This window comes from Oryzias latipes, chromosome 6, assembly GCF_053564925.1.
Source record: "Oryzias latipes strain Hd-rR chromosome 6, Olatipes_Hd-rR_3.1".
NCBI lineage: Eukaryota > Metazoa > Chordata > Actinopteri > Beloniformes > Adrianichthyidae > Oryzias > Oryzias latipes.
This window is the reverse complement of record NC_136242.1, coordinates 22953830-22976110: the sequence shown is the minus strand read 5'-3', so window position 1 is coordinate 22976110 and position 22281 is coordinate 22953830. Positions and strand designations below refer to the sequence as shown.

The following is a 22281-nucleotide window of genomic DNA, read 5'->3' as shown; positions in this document are numbered from 1 at the left end:
GTCACTGCTGCTGGCATCTTGGATGCATTTCGAAGTCTCTCCAGGAAGAGGAGAGGGACGATATATCTTTTCTTGATTGCATCACTTACACAAATTCGTCCCAGCACACACTCTTATGCCTAGGAATCTTTAAGAAGACATTTTATTGACTTCCATTTCGTGATTCCTTAAGCCCAACTTCAGTTTGTACCAGTTCATGCTTACTGTGAACCTCTCTGGCTGTTGCATTAGGGCATGGCTTTTATCTCCAACGAGACAAATGCATCCGACAAGGTTAGTTAATGCACAAGAAAAATGGCTCCTGATTAATACCAAAAACAAGAACACCCACATTCGCCTTCCTCATTCTCTCATCTGTCGTGTGTAGCCTTGGTGGGTTGTCTGTGCTTTTAGGAACAGAGAGTGTGTAACAAAGCACATCCTGTCAAACAGTCATCTTCCCCTGGTTCACACCTTTGCTTCTTTTCATGCTCTCTCCCTGTTATCCTCACAGAGCAGCTGCTCTGAATACCAGGTGCTATTGAGGAAGGAAATCCCAGAGAATTCGATTCACAAACATATCTCTTTTTTTTTTTAGTTTATAATATCTATTTTGATGAGAATATTGTTCAATCCAAACGCTATGGACTTTGAAGGGAGAACAAACTTATCCAAATGTAGTTTTTAAAGCATTGTTTAGTATACAAAATGCAGAAACTGGCTTCACTATAACAAGTTTCTCATTAGGAAGTCCCTCCTCAGTGGTCAGCATTAGGAGGTGTTCTTGACCATTGTGATTGATTCAAAGACCTGACCATCATGACCTCCCTGTTTTAGTCCCACACCTTTAGAATCAGCCTCTATACAGCACGATACAACATTCTGACTTCATTTGTACCTTTCCTGCATGTGTACATTCACTCCAAATTAACAAAAACAACATTGTAAAGGAAGACATTGTTTTTGCTGTCACTTTCACTTTACCTGTCTCTTTTAAGGAACCAGGGAATACATCACAGTTTTCTGCTGCACACCTCATGTCCCGCTTGATGAATTACACCAAATGTTTGTTAGTCAACACAATCTAATGCATTTTACCTTGAAAAGTGATGTGTAAATAGAAAGAAAAGACAGCAGCAATCTTGAAATTAAACAGCTTTCTTAGAGCAAGAAATTGTTTAAGTGGTGAATTGTGGAGTTCTGAAGAAAACCTCAGTATAATAAAAAAAATATGTATATACATAAAATACGGGCAACAGTGTAGCTCAGGCGGTAGAGCAGGTAGTCCAACAACCGAAGGGTTGGCGGATCAATCCCCGCTCTCCCCAGCCAGCTGTCGCCCACCGAGAGATGCTAGTCTGCAGCTCACCGCTCCCCCTAGGGGATGGGTTAAAGTAAAACAATTTCCCCATTGTGGGATAAATAAAAGTAAAAAAAAATTAAAACAAAATATGTGGGATTTGTGAGCATCTAAAACTGCTGCTATGACAACAGGCTAAAACACTTATTGGAAATAGGACAAATGCAAAAGGTTTTTACAAACAAAAAAAAATGCGATTAAATAATGCTAATTTACAGACAAATAGCTAGAATTGACTTTTACTTAGTCTCTTTTACTTCACTTGCATAAGAGCAAAAAACACATCAGTCCCATTACTTCTTGTAAAGTAACCAGACTCAAATCTGAGTTAGAATTCTCCTTTATCTTATAGTGCTGCAGCTGAAGGTGACTGTTTGCAAACTTTACCTATAATGGGGCAACATATTAGACTGGCTATTTATGACAGGTATCTCATAGTGACTTTAGAGAACCTTTATGGTTTAGTTTTGTTTTAGGCTGCCCAGCCAGAAAATGAGAATTATAATTTGGAAGTTGACAAGCTGGTAGGTTGTAAAATAAGAAAACAAAGCATCTCTATGACCTTTTGTGAAAAAGGTCTCAAAACATACCATCTAAGCACACATAAATAAGGACTTTATCTTCAAATCCAATGGTTTTATACATCTTAACCCCTGGTTTGGCTTAGCTGTCCAAGGTGTAACCTCCCCCCGTTTGATGGCAGATACCTCAGTCCCCAGAAAGATGGGGCGGTTTTAGAAAATGTATGACTGCACGGCTGATAAAATACTTAATCTGGCCAGTTCAAAGAATCCACCATACCTCCCTAAAGTCTAAAACTTTAAAAGCAAAAGAAGCTAATTCTTTCTTCTCAAAGAGCCTCAGCATCAAAGCCTGGCTCTGGATATCTGACAGGAGCTGGATGCTCTCCCTTCTTACACTGAAAGCAGGTAACTCTATTAAAAATTCATCCTATATACCTGTGGTACTCTGAGATATAGAGGATATTAGCTGCATTTCGTCTTGGCTTTTGAGTTTTACATTTATTAATTTAAGATATAAGAATGACATGTGCATTATGGCTCCCTTTCTTCGTTATACTATATTGATTATTTGTTAAAATGCCTTGAAGGAAACTTATTTTAATTTAAACAAAAATGTTGAAAGTAAATAGAAAAAAAAATCAATTTAGACCTCTTTTTCTGATGTTCCACTATCTTCACATTAGTCCATGATGAAATGATTTGGCAGCATGACATCAAACACTATAGACAGCAAGTTTAGAAAAATCATCTTTATTTTCAGGAGGTATTCTTGAATTGCCCCTTTTGCTCTTCTCTTTCTTTACTGTCTACTTGTCCGAGTGTTTAGCAGAGAATCAAACAATTATGCAGCAAAGTAAAAGTCAATATTTTCTTGAATTGATGCAAGCCTTAGGCCTATAAAGATAATGGAGTGTGTAACAATATTCCCAGCACCAATGTCTTAAGGATAAAATATCTAGCATTAAACACCTCCACTTATCTATGCACAACAGGGAATACATGAGGCAGAGGGTGTGACGCAAACTCTCAGATGAGTCAGGAGACTTGCAGCCATATTCAGACTAAAGTACCTTTTTGTCATGTGCCCCTCCAATAACATTTATTTTCATCTGTACTGATTTGTTTTGTTTAACAACACTTTTCAAAAATGCAAATAAAATAAAAAAACAGCTTTTCTGTTTGCCCCAATATTTGCTCATGGTTGTTCATGTTTGTATGAAGTGATGCAACTTAACCAACAAAGCACAGTCTGCACCATGAACTCAACAACATAGGGGAATCAGAAATGGTTGTTCAGTCAGAACTGTCTCCCCATGTGTTAAGCTTGGCTTTCAAGTTGTAAGTTAAAGCATCAGTATGTTGGTTTCTCTGATTCATTGTGGCTAATTTTCAACAAAAAATAAATAAATAAATAAATAATAATTTTCCAAATCCAAACCAAAAACTCAATTATGATCACCAGGGAATTATTTATTAGAAAGTTAGAATTACCAATATAAAGTAATGACTTATATTGATTGAAAAAAATAACAATTCAACTTAAGTGTTTTTTGATTAATCAAATTCTATTGTTTGCTGAATTCTTTGCAACTTTGATGCAGTTGTTGCATACGACCCATGTCAGAGTGGGCATACTTTAACTGTTCTTATAAAAAAAAACACATTATTCATTCATCTATCGTCTTCCATTCATCTAGGACCAGGTTGCGGGGACAGCAGTCTATACAACCTAAATCTGGATTACCCTCCTCACCTCAAATACACCTTTGAGGTAATTCAAAAAGTTATAATGGAGTTGGAGGGCAAAATTGTGTCCAAAAGGGTTCAGGCCTTTAAGATCCGACTCTTTGAGTAAAACTGTTGCCTGAAATTATTTTGTTTTTCTAAGAGTGGGATTCAGCTGCTTGCTTTTCTGTTGTGTTCTGTTTTATTGAAAAATAGCAAGCCCCTCTTCTATTTGAGTTGTACTTTTTGTGTCATTTTGCACCATTTTCTAAGTTTAAATAATTACAACGTTGAAGGGCAGGTTGTGGTTGTTGATTTACAAAGTGTTGTAGTTACAGTAGAGTGGGAGTTGCTTTGCTGTTTGGTTTTATATACCACCTAAATCTAGATTACCATCCTCAGCCCCTCTTTTTGACATCTACTTTTGGCATCACTGTTAACATCTTGTCAAGTTTAATTAAATAATAAAAAAGTTAAACCTTAAAGTTTTGTTCAGTGTCATATATTTATTGTATGGTCATTAATGCATAAGGTTCGACAAGAAAATATTGGCTTTTAAATAAAAAAATGCAATTGCTTAATGATCTGCTTTAAAATCTGCATTTTTTTAATTCAATTTAAATTTGATTAAAATTATTTATAAACTTAAATGAAATATTTTGTTAATTGCAAACAAATAGGACTTTAAACACATTTTTTTATTGTTTGTTGAATGTTTAAAAAAATTATGGTGAATTGCACAATAAAATCTTGTTTGTTTATGTAGAATTCTTAGGTGTAGTAAAAAGGAAGTATTCATTACGAAAGAACATGATTTTTTTATGTGCAATCTTCATGTTGGCATAACATGTTTTTTTTATACGCAACCGATATCCATGACTTTTTTTTTCAGTGTAAGCAAAGATGCCCAGACTTTCCTCTCGCTGGTCACTTCCTACAGCTAAGTGGGCAACATGAGGCATTCCTAGGCCAATCAAAAATCGTAGACCCTCCAGCGTGTCCTATGTGATCCCTGGGGTCTCCACCCAGTAGGATATGACTGGAACACCTCCCCAGGTGCCAAGAGGCATAATAAATAAATGCCATCTCAACTGGCTTCTCGGGATGTAGACGAGAAGTGGCTCCAGTTCGAGCTCCTCACACTATTTCTAAGGAACACCCAACCATCCAACAGAGGAAGTTCATTTCAGTTGCTTGTATTCAGGACCTCATTCTTTTAGCCGTGACCCATAGCTCATGATCATAGGGGGAGCATTGGAACAAAAATTGACCGGTAAATTGAACAATAACAAAACAAAAAAATGTCCATAAAAAATATGACAGTAAACTTCGTAAGTAAAAGTAAAAGGTTAGGAGCTTAACCAAAGGTAGAACAGACTCATGATGAAAGAGTTTGGCCCTTTTTTAATCAACCAGTAAGTAAAATGATGGAATACAGCCCATTGCACTCTTGACTCCTGACACTGAACGTGCAGCTAGCAGTGGATGCGTTGCAGATAATGCTAAAGGAAGGCATTAAGCTGAGGGCTAAAGGTTTTTCTACAAATAATTTGTGATAGTGTGAGCTTGATTCGCAGTATGTGCTTTAAAGTACCATCTTTGTCACTTTAGAAGTTTGCAGTGATAGCCTTCTTTAACCAATTTATGTGAAGTAGTTAAACATATGCTTGTTTGTGGAGTTACTGGCACTACAGCTTTCACCCACCGTCCAAAAAACATGCTTCATAGATTAATTGGTGATTATGAAACAGTCCCTCATCTAAAAGTGTGTTTTTGTGGCTCAGCAATGGCCTGGCAAGTTATCAAGGGTGTACCCCGCCTTTGCCCAACTTTGGCTGGGTGAGTTCCAACAACCCTGTGACCAGGAGTAAGTGTGTATAAAAATGGAAGGGTTGATGTTGTGCCATCATTTTGGTAAACCTTTTGCAAATACACAACTTAGTAACATGGTATTTGCACATGGCAGGGTTTTAGGATTTACGTTAGGGCTTATCTTTTAACTCCTCACTTCTTTTCCCAGCAGAGTATTTTTCTTTCATAGTCAGATAAGTCTGACAAGTCAAGTTGTCTTAAATTTCAGTTTTTAACTAACATTGTTTTACATTTATCATAAATTTCTGGAGAAAAGTATGAAGCCAGAACAGTAACAGTAGAGATAATCTATGTTTGTGAATTGTGAATTATGTTTGTGAAGCATTTACTGTCAATTTCTGAAAACATTTACTGTCAATTTCTCAAAACATTTATTGTGAATTTCTGAAACATTCATTGTGTTTTTGTAAAAAACAGCATGCACATTTGTGAGAAACAGCATGCATATGTATGAAACAATTATTGTGAATTTGGGAAACATTTAGTGTGAATGTGTGAAACACAACATGTGTGTTTGTGATACAAAGGGTGTGCATTTGTGAAACCTTTAGCGTGCATTTCCAAATTTATGTTGCAAGTTTGCATAAAATTACAGTTATGAATCGGAGTGTGTACATTTATGACACACACACATTTCTGAATTATGAGACTGTTCTGCCCTCATAGAAGTGCCTTTTTACCAAACAGATGTTTTTGTCCTTTAAAACTAGAAGTAACTTTGACACTTCTTATCAGTTATGACTTTATGTACACCCATCCATCTACTCACACACAGACAACCTCCCACCCCTACCTTCACCAGCCACACACATCCCACCCCCTCTTTTCTGACACGTCTAATCCTTAATTACCATGTCTAATTAGCCCCAGACAGCAGAGGTCAATCACCTAATTACAGAATCACAGGGTGAGAGGAAGAAGAAACATGGAAGCAGTAAGGAGACTTTGTAAGTTCTAAAAAAACCGAAGCATTGTGACCACCTGTTTAAACATATACTTTACAGAATGTCTAATAGGCTAAAAACACATTTATAAAAGTGTATTTATAGATTAACAAGCAAGAATGTTTGTAGATATATGCAAAACTAACCCAAAACAGTAGATCTTGAAATTGATTGGGCTCACCCTTTCAGAAAGGCAGAGTAATTTAGTAATCTTGAAATAAAAAACACATTCTGTTCAGGTGGTTTGGCATTTAGCCATGACGCCTTTTGAATGCTTTCTGAAGAAGTTGCTCTTTGATGAAAGTACTTAGTGAGTGCTTTACTGCAAGAGACATCAGTGGAAACCCAGGACTCCATGTAGATAATATGTTTCTCAACTCCTTAAGGATCAGCATCTCTTTTGGTAAACTGAAGATTATGGTGACCTTTGTACAGAGTCCATGTGACCTGCTTCTAGATAAAATATGACATAAAAGCAATCAATTGTAAGAAATGCTATTGATACTAAATTAATACTTTTTTGTGTAATAAATGTCATTAGCAGTGTTTTTGGATTAAGTTTTTTAACAGACATTAGGATTCTTGAGAAATGTTGAAAACCAGGCGTTAAAAAAAGGAGCACAAGAAAAATATTTGCTGTGGAATAAAAAACAAACAAACAAACATCTTTATACTGTAAATCTTTGAATAGATTTAAAAGCAGGTAATACTTAGATAGTGTTCATATTGTTAAGTCTATCATGATGAAGTCTTTCATGAGACTGTTTTGTCTTGCACATTGCTGTAGTAGACGTTAATAAATGTTTTAAACGTTATCTCCACTGGCAGCCTAAAATGGAAGATTCATTTTTTGATGGATGACAGAATAATAGCATAAACAAGAGAGCAAAAAGGGACAAAACTACGGTGGCCCTGAAGTGCAAACCATTCAACAAATCACTCGATACAAAAACATTTTTAAGATCACAGCAACACTTTAAAAAGCGTATTAAATTTTAGAAAACAAAACAGAATTTCAGAAACCAAAACATAAAAAATAAAAAAGAAAAAAAGATTTCAGAAAACAAAATTAATTTCCAGAAAAAAAAAGAAATATTACAAAATGAAAACATTTCAGAAAAAAAATTAATTTCCAGAAAACAAAATGAAATAAAAAAATGAAAACATTTCAGAAAAACAAAATGAAATATTAAAAAATGAAAAACATTTCAGAACACAGAATGAATTTCCAGAAAACAAAACGAAATCTTCAAAAATGAAAAACATTTCCAAACCGGAAGAAGCAGGTACTATGGGACAACGCTGATTGGATGATGATGTTTGTCAATCATTTGAACTGAAAAGTATTTTAAATGAAGCGACGACGGATTTTATCGTCCAAACAACAATGTACAATGATAATTCCCGTATTTACCATTTGCATATTAAATCAAAAATGCAGCAAACAGATAATGAAGGTTTAAATTATTTTTTGAATATTTCGTCTGAGGCAGAACGGTCACCCGGAAGTAGTTTGTGTGGATGACGTCCGTTCTGCAGGTAAACAAAGAAAGGGACGGTAAAACGTTAACATAAACGTTAATCTTTGAATATTTAGCGGATGTGATGACAGAACGCACGCAGAAATATCAACACCAACCAGGTTGACAAATGTTTCAAAATGTCGTGAGAGGATTCTGTCTAAAGCAGCAGCTGCGAAGAAACGGGTGTTAAAGACGGCGCACATCAGGAAATGCAGTCCCGCCATCCACTGATAAGGTATGGAGGCACATTTGTTTGATCTAATAAATGTAGCGTTAAACGTGATTTCTAGGTGGGTGTTTACAGACAGATCCAAGATCCTTCAGTCATACGTTAATGACAGGTTAACTCATCAGCTGGAGAGGGGGGGTCACGTGGGCAGGATTCTCAGACAGGTGTACCAGCAGCATAAATCAGCAAAGCTGTCAGGTAAACTGCAGCAGTTTGTGTCTCAGAATAACATTTATGAATGCTTCTCATTCACACTATTAAGATCTGTGACTTTAGAGTGTGTCAGTGCACAGAAACATGACAGTAAATGACTGGATGTGCACATCATCAGACACGTCCAGGTGTGTAACTAAAGGTGAAAAGTCTGTAGTGTAAAATAAATCTTTAAAAAAAACGTTTTAGTCTTTCAGGCAGAGGAGGAATACCAAATTGTTTTAGAATGTATTTTTTATAAGACTGAAATAATGTATTTTATTCTGAGTTTGGTGTTTTGACCCCTCCCTAATGAATTTCTGGTTTAACCCATTTTCTCCTCATTTTGATGAACTCAACTTTTTCCTGAATGAAAGATGAACGGTAGCCGATGTTTTTCTGTCAGGGATTTTTAATTTATTAATTTATCTCTGTCAGGGATTTCAAGAGCTGGAGCTGGAGTCCAGGGCAGAGGAAGCTGCAAGCATGTACGAGCAGGAACTGGGGTCCCTTACCTGTGCATCTTCCTCTGGATGGGATGCTGAGCAGCAATGTGGACAAAACTTCCCTGACATGACTCTTTTTGATATAGTTGTTAAGCACAAACAGACTTTTCCCAGATGCATTTTTTCCTCTAATAAATGTGACTGACAGGTACGCTGAGTAAATGCTGATTGTAAGCGCAACATTTGATTGACTGCATGAAGAAGCCCATAAAGGAAAATCCACAACTGTTTCTTTGTTTCTGTTACTGAATAACGTATTCATGTTAAGTTTTCAATAAATATACTGCATTGCTATGAAACAAATTTGTTTATTTTCATATCCATTATTACAATCCTCACATCAGCATTCAGTTTTTTCATTGACAAAAAAACATTTCTAAACAACAGCTTTGAAAATCAAACATCATCTTTGTTAATAAAGCTTTAAAACCTAAAATGGTAAACATGGAAAAACTCCTAAATGAAGCAAGCCTAATATGAACATTTTAAACTGGAGTTTTGCTTAAAGGAACATTAAGTTGTTTGGAGTTGTACAAGTGTTTGATGCGATTCCTCAGATGTGATTTCCAGATCATCAGCCCGACGCTAAAGCCAGGAATTGTGCTTCGTTTTTCACTCCCCACTGCATCATTTACAACTAATCAGGCTTATGCAGCAGGTTAAAGACGTTTTTTTAAAGGACCTGCAATTTTAAAAAAAAAATTAGATATTAAGGTTAAATAATATTTATTGATTACATTTCACATAAATCATGGTGACTTGCCTGTACACTGCACAATGATATGAATGACTTTAGTCTTCTTGTATTCCCATGTAGAGCTGCCATCTGTTCTTCTGCAGCACAAACCTTTCTGGAACTTCGCTTTGAGAAACTTCACCTGCAGAAATATCACATGTTAATTCAATTAAGTATTTTATAAACTTTAAAGTTCATTTTTAAGTTTCAGTATATGTGTATATGCATGGTTCAAAAATATACAATGCACTTAAATATTATTTCCCATAAGAACTTGTTTACTGATTTCAGTCTTAAAGTCGATTTTTAGCAACACTGATGCCATATAATTACTGTAATTACTGTATAAATCACAGAATCAGGCTGGCTCGGAGCTTTTTCTCTCATGTTGTCACCGAAAACGGGAACGGCTATCATGTGAAGACGGTTCGTCTCCATCGGGTTCTTTTTGCGCATGCGCAAGATAAAAAGAAATTATCTTTTCAAAGCAGCACTTTAACATCCTAAAATTAACATCCTTAGAGACATGTGACTGACAAAAGAAAAGATCACAGAATTGATTCTTACCTAAAGATGATTGACAGCGTGAACCTCGCAGCCGTAGACATTAGCGCACAGCGTTCAAAGTAAAAGTGCTCACAAACTACTTCCGGGTGACCGTGTGTCAGGCGAAATGTTAAAAAAATAATTTTAAAGTTCATTAACAGTTTTCTGCATTTTTTATTTGATATATAAATGGGAAATACGTGGATTATTATAGTACATTGTTGTTTGGACGATAAAATCCGTCATCGCTTCATTTAAAATACTTTTCAGTTCAAATGATTGACAAAAATCATCATCCAATCAGCGTTGTCCCATAGTACCTGTCTCTTCCGGTTTGGAAATGTTTTTCATTTTTGAAGATTTCGTTTTGTTTTCTGGAAATTCATTCTGTGTTCTGAAATGTTTTTCATTTTTTAATATTTCTTTTTTTTTCTGAAATGTTTTTCATTTTTTAATATTTCTTTTTTTTCTGGATTTTTTTCTTTTCTGAAATGTTTTTCATTTTTTAATATTTCTTTTTTTTTCTGGAATTTTTTTTTTTTCTGAAATGTTTTCATTTTTTAATATTTCTTTTTTTTCCTGGAAATTAATTTTGTTTTCTGAAATGTTTTTTTTTGTCATTTTTGTTTTTCAAGTTTTGGTTTCTGAAATTTTGTTTTGTTTTCTAAAATGTAATGCTGCTTTTTAATTTTTTATTTTTTTTTGTAATTGTTGTTGTGATCTTAAAAATGTTTTTGTATCGAGTGATTTGTTGAATGCTTTGCACTTCAGGGCCACCGTACAAAACCCTAGACAAAACAAAACACACATAAGTCAAAAGAATAATGACAGATATCATATCATGTAGATATTATTTGTTATAATGTGCAGGTCTGAGACACTTGTGTCAAAAACTCAGTTGTCAGGTTGGAAAATCAAACAAAAACTAAAAATAATTATTTAACACAAAGTTTTGATATTTTCAAATAAAAGCAGATGAACAAGGGAACACAAGACAATTAATTTGGCTAAAATTTAAAAGACTGATATGCAAATAATCCTCAGGGCCTAAACAAAAACTTGAGCCAAGAATAACAAACCTTAACAGCAGCCATTTTTAGCATATCTTGAATTTTGAAATTTCTCTCATTCTTTTTTTCTGTAACCCCAAAAAATTTAATCATTTTTGCGGGGTTTAAAAGTATTAAAAAAGGGCAGCAGCTAATCTGCCATGAATAAAAGGAAACCCTCCAAGTGAGCCAAGGATTTGCAAAGCCTGATCTAATCCTTGAGTGCTCCACACAAGGTTAAATTATCATGACATCTTTTCAAATATGGCAACATTTTTACACGATTTTGAACTGGCATGCGTTGGCTAAAGTAGCAGTGTAATCAAGTGTTTTCAGGGGTCATTTCATTTAAACCATACTATACCATGCTAAGAATGGAAGAGCCCAAACCAGCAGCCTGGTCTTAAAATTGTGATGGTGCAAATTTTGAAAACATTTAAATGGGAATTTATGTTGACTGAATTTCAAAGTCATATCCCAATCATCTTTGAGTTTCAGTACAAAACAACTACGTGACATTACTACGTGAAGACCTAAAGGTATCCTTATAATCTAAACTTGCAGCTGTTTCAAAGCTGGTTTTTGCATCAAATGACAAACTTTCTTTCAAATAAATTTAACCATTAATAGGAAAATGTAATCAAAATGTCAATATTTACAAGGAAATATAACGACTATTTAATAGCTTTTATTGTTTCACCTTTAATTGTGTACCTATTTTACTGCTGGAACATCAACTGGTCATTACAAAGTGACATTTTAAAAATTGCGACAGCTTTAGCTGTATTTTGTTGGCTAAGTGCAGCTAGTATTGACAGCCAAAAAGCATTACACTTTTTTCGAAAGTTTTTTTTTTCTTAACTTTTGTTTACAATTTGTCTTCTTTAAAAAATAATAAAATAAAAATCACATGACCTTTGACTTCAGTCTTCTTTTACGGTTTATTTCACCAGCTGCAAGAAAAACTTAATAGAGCTTAATAGAGGCATCACATTTGCAAACTTTCTGCTGCCCTTTCTACCTTCTTCATTCTGTGCCGACTCCTAACCCCCATAATTCTCTCATCTCTGTCATTGTCTTTCATTGCCTCATAATCTCACATTCCTATCCTCACACTTCTTCTCTCATAAAGAGCAGAGAATGGCATATTGCAGGCCAGCCTCAGGAGCTGACCATTTATTTAGCCCTTTATACTGAAAACTCGCCACAGGCACAGTGAAGTCAAATAAGTATTGCTTTTACAAGTCCACACAGTTTGCCTTGCAGCAGTGAATATGACCCATTCTATGTGTGTGTGCAGATCTGTGTGCGTGAAGAGATTTGTTTGTGTGAATGAGCACTTCTGGTAGAGGTTATAATTATTTCTAGGGCTGCACCATCATTTGAATGCAGACACTGGGCAAGTTTAAAAGTTTTCTTATGGCGCAGTATTCATCCCACGTTCCTTTAGATGTTTTTTCTTCACATGAAAGCACAAATTCACATATTACACTATGGAGCTGTGGTTGCTAAAGAACAAAATGGAAAAAAAATATTTTTTTAACAAGTTTTCTATTTCAACAATACTGAGAGAAAAATCTATTGCTTATTTTAAAGGCATCCTAAATTCTGTTCTGGATGTTCAATATAAACTTTTACATTTATATTTCTAACATATTACAAAACTTTAAATAAATATTATGGTTTAAAATTTTTATAAAGAGTAAAATAACTTTGATATAAACTTTGTCTCTTTTCCAGCTTTTAAATTACACCCTGTGTTATTCAAAAAAAAAAAAAAAACACATGTGAGCAATCACTTATGTCACTTCAACACTTAAACAGGGGGAAAATAGTGTTCCTAAAATGCATAGTATTATATAATATGATGATATTGACATCTGCATAAGAAGTGAAACTGCTCTGTAAAAAAAGGATGAAAAGCCAACTTGGAATTACTATAAAAGATACCGATTGCTTGGCTTAGAAAACAAATGTTTGGCATCCTTCTTGAGAGTCACAGTTGCTTTAGAGAATAGCTGTGAAGCATAGAAGTAAATTATTTGGTAAACAAACCTGGTCATGATCGATAGTGCAAGACTTTCAAAACTATATAGAGTAAAATATTTTGTCTCTTATACATTAGATTAAGAACTTTTTGTAAACAGATCTCCAACTTGCTAGACTTCTTGAGATTATGTACATTATGGGGATTTTTAGGCCATGTATGGAGAAAATCATTAAAATATTAAAGCATTTTTTACATGACAATATTTTTAGGCTTTTTTCTTTTTAAATGGAGATAATATTGATGCTTAAGAGAAAGTCAGTTTAATCTTTAAAAAAATAAAAGATGGATTAACCAACAATTGATAAAGTGCCAGTAATCATTGACCAACTAGTCTTAAAACTCAGCAGTTCTTGAAAAAGTTTTGGGCTTGTTTCTGCCTTTTATTTGTTCCTTTTTTGTGTCCAATTTGCTTAAAAATTTTCTTCTTCCTTTCCTCTTCTTGCTCTCCTTTTCTGTCTGCTGCTCTTCAAACCCATCTCCATCTCCCGATGTTGTCTTTCTTTGCCAGCACACTGCTTATATTTGTTGTTTTAGTAGCCAGCCCCATCTGGATTTCTGTATAAGCTATAATAAATTGTATCTCTGTTCTGTGCCACCTGTGTGAGCTGGCAGTCATCTGCAGCCTCACCAAGCACCTAATGGATTTACATCTCAACCACAGGGTGGAAAGTAGGTGTTTGCTCCGAGGCGTTTGTGTGCAGTAAGTTTGTGAATGTACATGCATGCAGAGGCTTTGTAAATTATGGTGTGATCTTATTTGTAGCAGCTGGTGACAGTTAATAATATGGATCCAGTGCTCAGTAACCTCAAAATAACCTATGATTGGAGATTTCTCTGAAAGAATACTCAATGACTTCCACTCAACCTCTAAGCAGACACAGATGTGCTGTTGTTGTATAACTTGAGAGATTTAACAAGTGCATGTGCAAATTGTAGACTCACTTTTGACAGGAGGGGCATTATATATGTTCTTTTGATGCTTTGGTCCATCTACTGTCAAGTGTGCCTTGCATTTAAATACGGTCAGATGCAGAATGTGTCCGTCACCTTGTCTGCTGCCATTTATAAACAGAAAAAAAATTCATCATCTACTGTGTGGTCCACTGAGACTGATGGATATATAACAATCAATGCTGTGTCACAGATAGGAGAAGAAATAAACTCCTACTACTGAAAATTCCCAGAGGAAGCTGGTTCTCAGTTTCAGCGTAGGTTACAGTTGTGGTCAGAAAATCTCCTGAAACAGACTGTGTTACTAAAACACTTGTAATCTGAGCTAAAAAAAAAAAAAAAAAAAACACACACACACATTTACATAGATTTGTTGTTTTAAACAAAAAAAAAAACGTATCTTTAAAAAACAATTTTTAACTTGTAATTAAGGTTTGTGTTGTGACTGGCTGGTAAACTGGATGTGTGTAATGTTTTTCATGGTTAATTTTTGATATTATTTCGGTTATAGGGTGGGATTTTTAACAGTTGAACGAGTGGTTTGCAGATAAATACAACTAAATAAATACGTAAATAAATAACTATGTAAAGACTCCTTCTTTCTCTTTCGGCTTTTCCCATCAGGGGTCGCCACAGCGAATCATCGTTTTCCACTTCACTCTATCATGGACATCTTCTACCCTAACATTAGCCAACTTCATGTCCTCTGTTAAGACATCCATATATCTCCTCTTTGGCCGTCCTCTTGCCCTCCTGCCAGGCAGCTCCATCTCCAACATCCTTCTACCAATATATCCACTATCCCTCCTCTGAACATGTCCAAACCATCTCAGTCTGGCTTCTCTGACTTTGTCGCTAACACAGGCAACATGAGCCGTCCCTCTGATGTACTCGTTCCTTATCCTGTCTAACCTGGTCACTCCTAAGGAGAACCTCAACATCTTCATCTCTGCTACCTCCATCTCAGCATCTTGTCTCTGTCTCACTGCTACCGTCTCTAACCCATAGAGCAGAGCTGGTCTCACCACTGTCTTGTACACCTTTCCTTTGAGTCTTGCTGGCACTCTTCTGTCACACAACACTCCTGACACTTTCCTCCAACCGCTCCAACCTGCCTGCACTCGCCTCTTCACCTCTTTTCCACACTCTCCATCACACTGAACTGTTGACCCCAAGTACTTAAACTCCTGCACCTTCTTCACCTCAGCCCCCTGTAACCTAACGCTTCTACCTTGATCCCTCTCGTTCAGACACATGTATTCTGTCTTACTACGACTGACCTTCATGCCTCTTCTTTCCAGAGCAAACCTCCACCTCTCTAGCTGTTCCTCCACCTGCTCTCTACTCTCACTGCAAATTACAATGTCATCCGCAAACATCATTGTCCAGGGAGATTCCTGTCTTACCTCGTCTGTCAGCCTGTCCATCAGCATAGCAAACAAAAAAGGACTCAAAGCTGATCCTTGGTGTAGTCCCACCTCCACCTTGAACTCCTCTGTCTGACCTACAGCACATCTCACCACCGTCATACTTCTCTCATACATGTCCTGAACTACTCTGACATACTTCTCTGCCACTCCAGACGACCTCATACAGTACCACAGCTCCTCCCTAGGCACCCTGTCATACGCCTTCTCTAAATCTACGAACACACAATGCAGCTCCTTCTGACCTTCTCTGTACTTTTCCATCAACATTCTCAAAGCAAAAATGGCATCAGTGGTGTTCTTACGGGGCATGAAACCATACTGCTGCTCACAAATCTCCACCTTCTTCCTAAGCCTGGCTTCCACTACTCTTTCCCACAGCTTCATTGTGTGGCTCATCAACTTTATTCCTCTATAGTTGCTGCAGTTCTGCGTGTCACCCTTGTTCTTAAAGATCGGGACCAGAACGCTTCTCCTCCATTCCTCAGGCATCTTCTCACTCTCTAAAATCCTATTGAACAACCTTGTTAGAAATTCCACTGCTGTCTCTCCTAGGCACTTCCATACCTCCACAGGTACGTCATCAGGACCAACGGCCTTTCCGCTCTTCATCCTTTTCAGAGCCTTCCTAACCTCATCCTTTCCAATCTCTGCTACTTCCTGCTCCACAACAACCACATCTTCCTCCCTTATTTCCCTGTCATTTTCCTCGTTCATCAGCTCCTCAAAATACTCCTTCCATCTTTTCTGTACACTCTCTTGGGTTGTTAGCACCTTTCCCTCTCTGTCCTTAATCACCCTTATCTGTTGCACGTCCTTCCCATCTCTGTCTCTCTGTCTGGCTAGCCTGTACAAGTCCTTCTCTCCTTCCTTTGTGTCTAACCTGTCATATAGCTCATCGTAAGCTTTCTGTTTGGCCTTTGCCACCTCTCTCTTCACTCTACGCTGCGCTTCCTTGTACTCCTGTCTACCTTCCTCAGTCCTTTCTACATCCCACTTCCTTTTAGCCAACCTCTTCCTCTGGACGCATTCCTGTACTTCCTCATTCCACCACCAAGTCTCTTTACCGTCTTTCCTCTTTCCAGATGACACACCTAGCACCTTCCTACCCGTTTCCCTGATAATTTCTGCTGTAGTTTCCCAGTCCTCTGGAAGCTCATCCTGACCACCCAGGACCTGCCTCAACTTCTGCCTAAATTCCTCACAAGTTTCTTCATTCTGTAGCTTCCACCACTTGGTCTTCTTTTCTGTTTTCCATCTCTTCTTCTTCCTGACCTCCAGAGTCATCTTACACACCACCATGCGGTGCTGTCTGGCTACACTCTCTCCTACCACCACTTTGCAGTCACTAACCTCTCTCAAATGACTTCGTCTACATAGGATGTAGTCCACCTGAGTACTCCTACCTCCACTTCTGTATGTCACTCTATGTTCCTCTCTCTTCTGGAAGTAAGTGTTGACTACAGCCATTTCCATCCTCTTCGCAAAGTCCACCACCATCTGTCCCTCCAGATTCCTTTCCTTCACACCAAACCTGCCCATCACCTCCTCATCACCTCTGTTGCCCTCACCAACATGCCCATTAAAGTCTGCTCCAATAACAACTTTCTCTCCTCTGGGGATACTCTCTATGACCTCATCCAACTCACTCCAGAATCTCTCCTTCACTTCTAACTCACAGCCAACCTGTGGCGCATACCCACTGACTACATTCACCATCACCCCTTCAATTTCTAACTTTAGGCTCATCATCCTGTCTGAGACTCTTTTCACCTCTAGAACACTGTTCACAAACTCCCCCTTCAGAATCACTCCTACCCCGTTTCTCTTCCTATCAACACCATGATAGAACAGTTTGTATCCTCCTCCAATACTACGTGCCTTGCTGCCCTTCCACCTTGTCTCCTGCACACACAGTACATCTACCTTCCTTCTCTCCATCATGTCTGCCAGCTCTCTGCCTTTCCCTGTCATTGTGCCAACGTTAAGAGTCCCTATTCTCAAACCTATGTTCCTGCCTTTTCCCTTCTCTCTCTGGCCACGGACCCTTCTGCCTCCCCTCTTTCTTCCACCAACAGTAGTCAAATTTCCACCGACACCCTGTAGGTTAACAGCATCGGTGGCGGTCGTTGTTAACCCGGGCCTCGACCGATCCGGTATGTCTAAAGTGTTGTGGATGATTCGCATGGTTATTTTGGCAATTTTTTACGCCGGATGCCCTTCCTGACGCAACCCTCTCTATTTATCCGGGCTTGGGACCGGCACAGAAGTTACTGGCTTGCAACCCCTGTGGCTAGATTAAATAACTATGTAAAGACTAATTTCCAAATAAAAGCGCTAGTAAGAATGTTAAACTCAGAAAAAGATTCAAATGAAAGCATAATAATGCAAAGCTGAACTTGTCTAACCTAAAATAGATGATGATGATGCATAATAAAAATTAAAAAAAAAAAAAAAAAAAAAAAAGCCTGGGAATCTTTTTAACAGCTAGATTAAAAGGCTGTTTTTATATTTTCCAGAATTCTCTTTTGGAAGTCCCCTGTAGCTGTTCCACAGATAAGACCAACAGTGTTGGAACAAGTCTTTGGGTTTTTTCCTTTTATTGTTGGAACTGTTAGCAGACCTCCATCTCAGGATCAACAGGTTTTGGAGGTTCATGAGGTAAAAGCAGTTCAGTTGAATAACAAGGCATAGAACCATAAAAACATTTATAATCCAATTAAAAAACATCTTGAAATTGAACTTAAAGCTGACTGGGAGTCAGTGCAGAGATTTCGTTACTGGTGTTGCGTGCTCACTTTTCCTGGTCTGGAGAAAAGGCATGTCTCCAAAGTTTGCAAGGGTGGTAATTTGTTTTTTTATCTATTTATGGGGCGCGGAATGTAAGTAGGGCGGTTGACCTCTGATCGAAAGATTGCAGATGTAAAATGCTTTGGCCTTCGAGGTAAGTAGAAAAATGCTTTACAAGTATACTCTATTTACCATTTATCTTATTCAATCGAGAAAAAAATACAAGATGCAATTATTTCATCAATTAACATATAACTAGTTATAACACATAGAAATTTTGATTAAAAAACTAATTAATTTTTTTACATATCACTGTACTGCAGCAAACCCAGATGACTACGGTAACTCAATCAGTTGCATGAGATGAACAACTAAATGGCACTGCAAATTTAATGTCAGAGGCAATGTTTAGCATACACAACACAAAAAAGCTAGACTGAGCTAAAAAATATAATTTCCAACATAAAATACAAACAACAACTTCAAAAACAATACAAAAGTAAAAAACAACAGAAAATTATAACTTTTATAATGCATCTCACATTGCTGGCTTTGCAATGAGTAAAATCTTCAAAACAGAAGAATTAAATCTTTCCACTCACCAACAGAATTTTATTTAAAAATATTTCATTTGTAAAATTAAAAAGGTATTGATGCTTTCATTTGGTAACTACATAAAAATTGCTGAAGGCATTAGTCACAAACAAATAAACACAAAGAAGATTTTAAATGTTAAAGGAAAACTCAAACGAACATGGGCAGTGGGGAGAAAAAATAGACCATTGGTGATTAAAGACTAAGACTAAAGAAGTGATCTTAGCCTCTGAAATGTACACAATTCAAATAAAAGTTAGGTAACTTCCAGATTTTTATATGTTGTTGCAACTACATGATATTACTTTCAAATTTTTTGTATGTAAACCTTCAGTGGAGTTTCTATAAAATATTTAAATTATAATCTTCATTTGAACAGTTTTATTTATTTGTCTTGTCTTTGTTTCACTTTTGTTTAGTTTAGTTTTTTTTTCCTTTTGTCTCTTTTATTTTGAGGAGGCTTTCATACTTGAGATTTAAATTGATTGCACTGTTAAAGGTTTGTGATTGTTAATAACTTCCGCCACTGTGTGTTAAAGATGTGTAAATTACCTCTGTGCTTGTTTTGAAAGACAAGTACCCAGATGACATCCACAGCAGATGTTCCTATCAAGACAGGTAGCTTTGGTGAGCTCTCTTTCTTCTTTTCCCTTTGTGTTTCTCTCAATCTATCTCCCTCTTGTCAATTTTACACACACAAGTACACAAAGATGTCTGTAGAAAGAGCATTCTCCTTTTGACTTGCCCATCCCCAGAACATACGGGTACACTGCATCTATTTTTTAGTATGCGAGACATTGTTTGAATCCAGACAAAAGTGAAAAACTGCTCTTCTTTGAGGCAAAGTGAAAGCCATAAACAAAAAGGTTAACAAATTATTTGTAGTTGTTCAAACCAACTAATTTTGTTCAAAAATGTAGAGCAGATCTTGATTGCATATTTTGTTGGAAATTCTCAAAGAAGCAACTTTTCTTAAAATTATTTTTTAAATTTTATATATATATATTTAAAAAAAACTCATAAATCAAGACTGCAGATTAAGGAGCAGCAAGACAATGACAAAATTGTGAGGAAAAAAAAAACAATGAAAAATTAACTCAGGCCAAGAGATGTCCAATTTACAAAGGATTAAAATCTACTTGGTGTGGGCATTAATTTAACCATTCAACAAGTGTCTGTGCTTCACTTCTCCCTCCCTTTCTTTTTGTCTCTGCCAAGGACACCATCCCTGCTGTTGTTACCATAGAGACTAGTCCAGAAGGGCTGTGGGCGAGACATGTGAGGGACGATGGATGACTGTGTGTATTCATTACCATCAGTGTGTTTAAATCTTTATCCTTGTTAATTTTCTCTCAATTTATTCATTTAGTTAGACTTTTGCTTTTATGTAGGTTTTTTATGTAAGAACTTTTGGTGTTTAGGGAAAAAAAGTCATGGCTTGAATGTTTTTGGGAGTCTCTCTGTGAAGAGCTTGCAAGCTCTTTCTGTGCCTACATGACTTTTCCTGGCATATATCAATAACCTGCATGTCAGGCTGAATCCAAATAGAGCCAACTTGAGGGGACAAGCGCGAGTGCTTATCACATTGTGGCCCTTTGATGGACTGGCGATCTGGTTGTTGTGCAGCATGTTTATGCGACCAACTGGGATTGGCTCCAGCCTTGACCAAGATCAAGTGAGCACGGCAAAAGAAAATGAATGTTTAAGGTACTGTGATGGAATTTGACAATACAATTAGAGCTGAAGCTTCTATCACATCATATCGCTTCATTATTAGTGTGAATCGACAGTCTGAATGTTCAGCGAGTTTATAATAAGAATGACCTGATAAAAAGCACTGAAACCACAGTATGGTTGTGGCTCTTAGTCAGTCTGCTGATGTCCTTGGCATTCTGACAAAGTTCTATTCACAAATTATATATCTTTTTTCAAAACGAAATTGATTTCAATTTATTCTCCAAGTCTTCAAGGTTGCGTGATAATGTTTCTGTGCATGTGATGGTATATGAGGCGTAAGGTAATGAATGACAGTAATAATTCTGCCAATTGTGAGAGACAGATTTGAGATGAGTGCCATTTTCTTGCTTCTAGCTGTTTTTCTTCACCAAAGCCCTTTTGAACATGCACTGCTTTTCATTAGGTGGACAAAATCCAAAGTGTCAGTGTCACATTAGAATGATCCCCTGTTGCTTTTTTTGTTTTTGTCTTTTTTATCATATTTTGCACTGGTAGCTGTTTGAACTGCTTCAGAGAAAGAAAAAACATTACAGTGTGTAAATTGTACATTCAGAATGCTCTGGCCCCTGCATAATTTTTTTGCAAAGTCTTTGTTGCATTCTTAACAAACATTTGAGTTTTGGCTAAAGGTGAATTTTGCAAAGTAACTTTAATTTGAATAAGACTCTTCTAATGGGGCAGAAAGGAATGTGAACTGAAATAAAACAATTTGTGAATAAATACCAAATAAAACAAAACATTAAAAAACATATGTTTTTTTTTTTTTTTGGAAGTGACCTATGATTTTATAGGGGCAAATAAACAAAGCATAGCATCACAGATTCTTCCACACATGGTCTACAGGTGAGATGTGATTGATATCCATCGATTTTCTTGCTCATCCAGGACCATTGTGCAGGAGCAGTTGTCTAAGCAAAGATACACAGATGTCCCTCTCACCGGCCACTTCCACCAACTCCTTTGAGGAGACTCTGAGGCGTTTTCAGTTCAGTCAAGAGACATAGTCTCTTCAGCGAGTCCTGGGTCTTCCCCGGGGTCCCCGCCCAGTGGAACATGCCTGGAATACTTACCCAACGAGACATTTAGACCAGATGCCCAAATCGCCTCAGCTGGCTCCCCTCGATGTGGGGGAGCAGTGGCTCTACTCCGAGTTTCTTGTCCTATCTAAAGGGAACACCCTCCTGAAGGAAGCTAATTTTGACTGCTTGCATTCAGGACTTCATTCTTTTGGTCATGATCCAGAGTGCAAAGATCAACCAATAAATTGAAATCTCTACTTTCTGACTCAGCCCTCTCTTCATCACAATTGACCGGCACAACAGCCGCATAACAGCAGACGCAGTTCCCATCTGCCTGTCGATCTCAAGCTCTGATCTCCATCCCTTGTGAACTCTTCCACCTGGGCAGGAGCACTCCAAACTAATTTTCTTTTTCTAAGGTAGTAAAGCGTTATACAAATAGGCTGTATGTTACCAGTTGTCACTTGAAGCCGTACAGTTTTGAGCTTAAAGGGCTTCGTCAAAAATCATTTGCTTTGAATTGATCAA

General features: G+C 37.0%; 2 long non-coding RNA genes across 2 annotated transcripts; one reads left to right on the top strand and one right to left on the bottom strand.

The window, feature by feature from the left end:
• Window positions 1-7454: 7454 nt before the first annotated feature.
• Window positions 7455-9157, top strand: LOC144992459 (uncharacterized). The gene is made up of 2 exons (XR_013656432.1): window positions 7455-8162; window positions 8787-9157. It is a non-coding gene; the product is annotated as an uncharacterized LOC144992459 (long non-coding RNA).
• Window positions 9143-10294, bottom strand: LOC144992458 (uncharacterized). Its single transcript, XR_013656431.1, has 3 exons — window positions 10158-10294; window positions 9618-9732; window positions 9143-9536 (listed from the first exon to the last, which is right to left on the bottom strand). It is a non-coding gene; the product is annotated as an uncharacterized LOC144992458 (long non-coding RNA).
• Between the last annotated feature and the right edge of the window lie 11987 nt (window positions 10295-22281).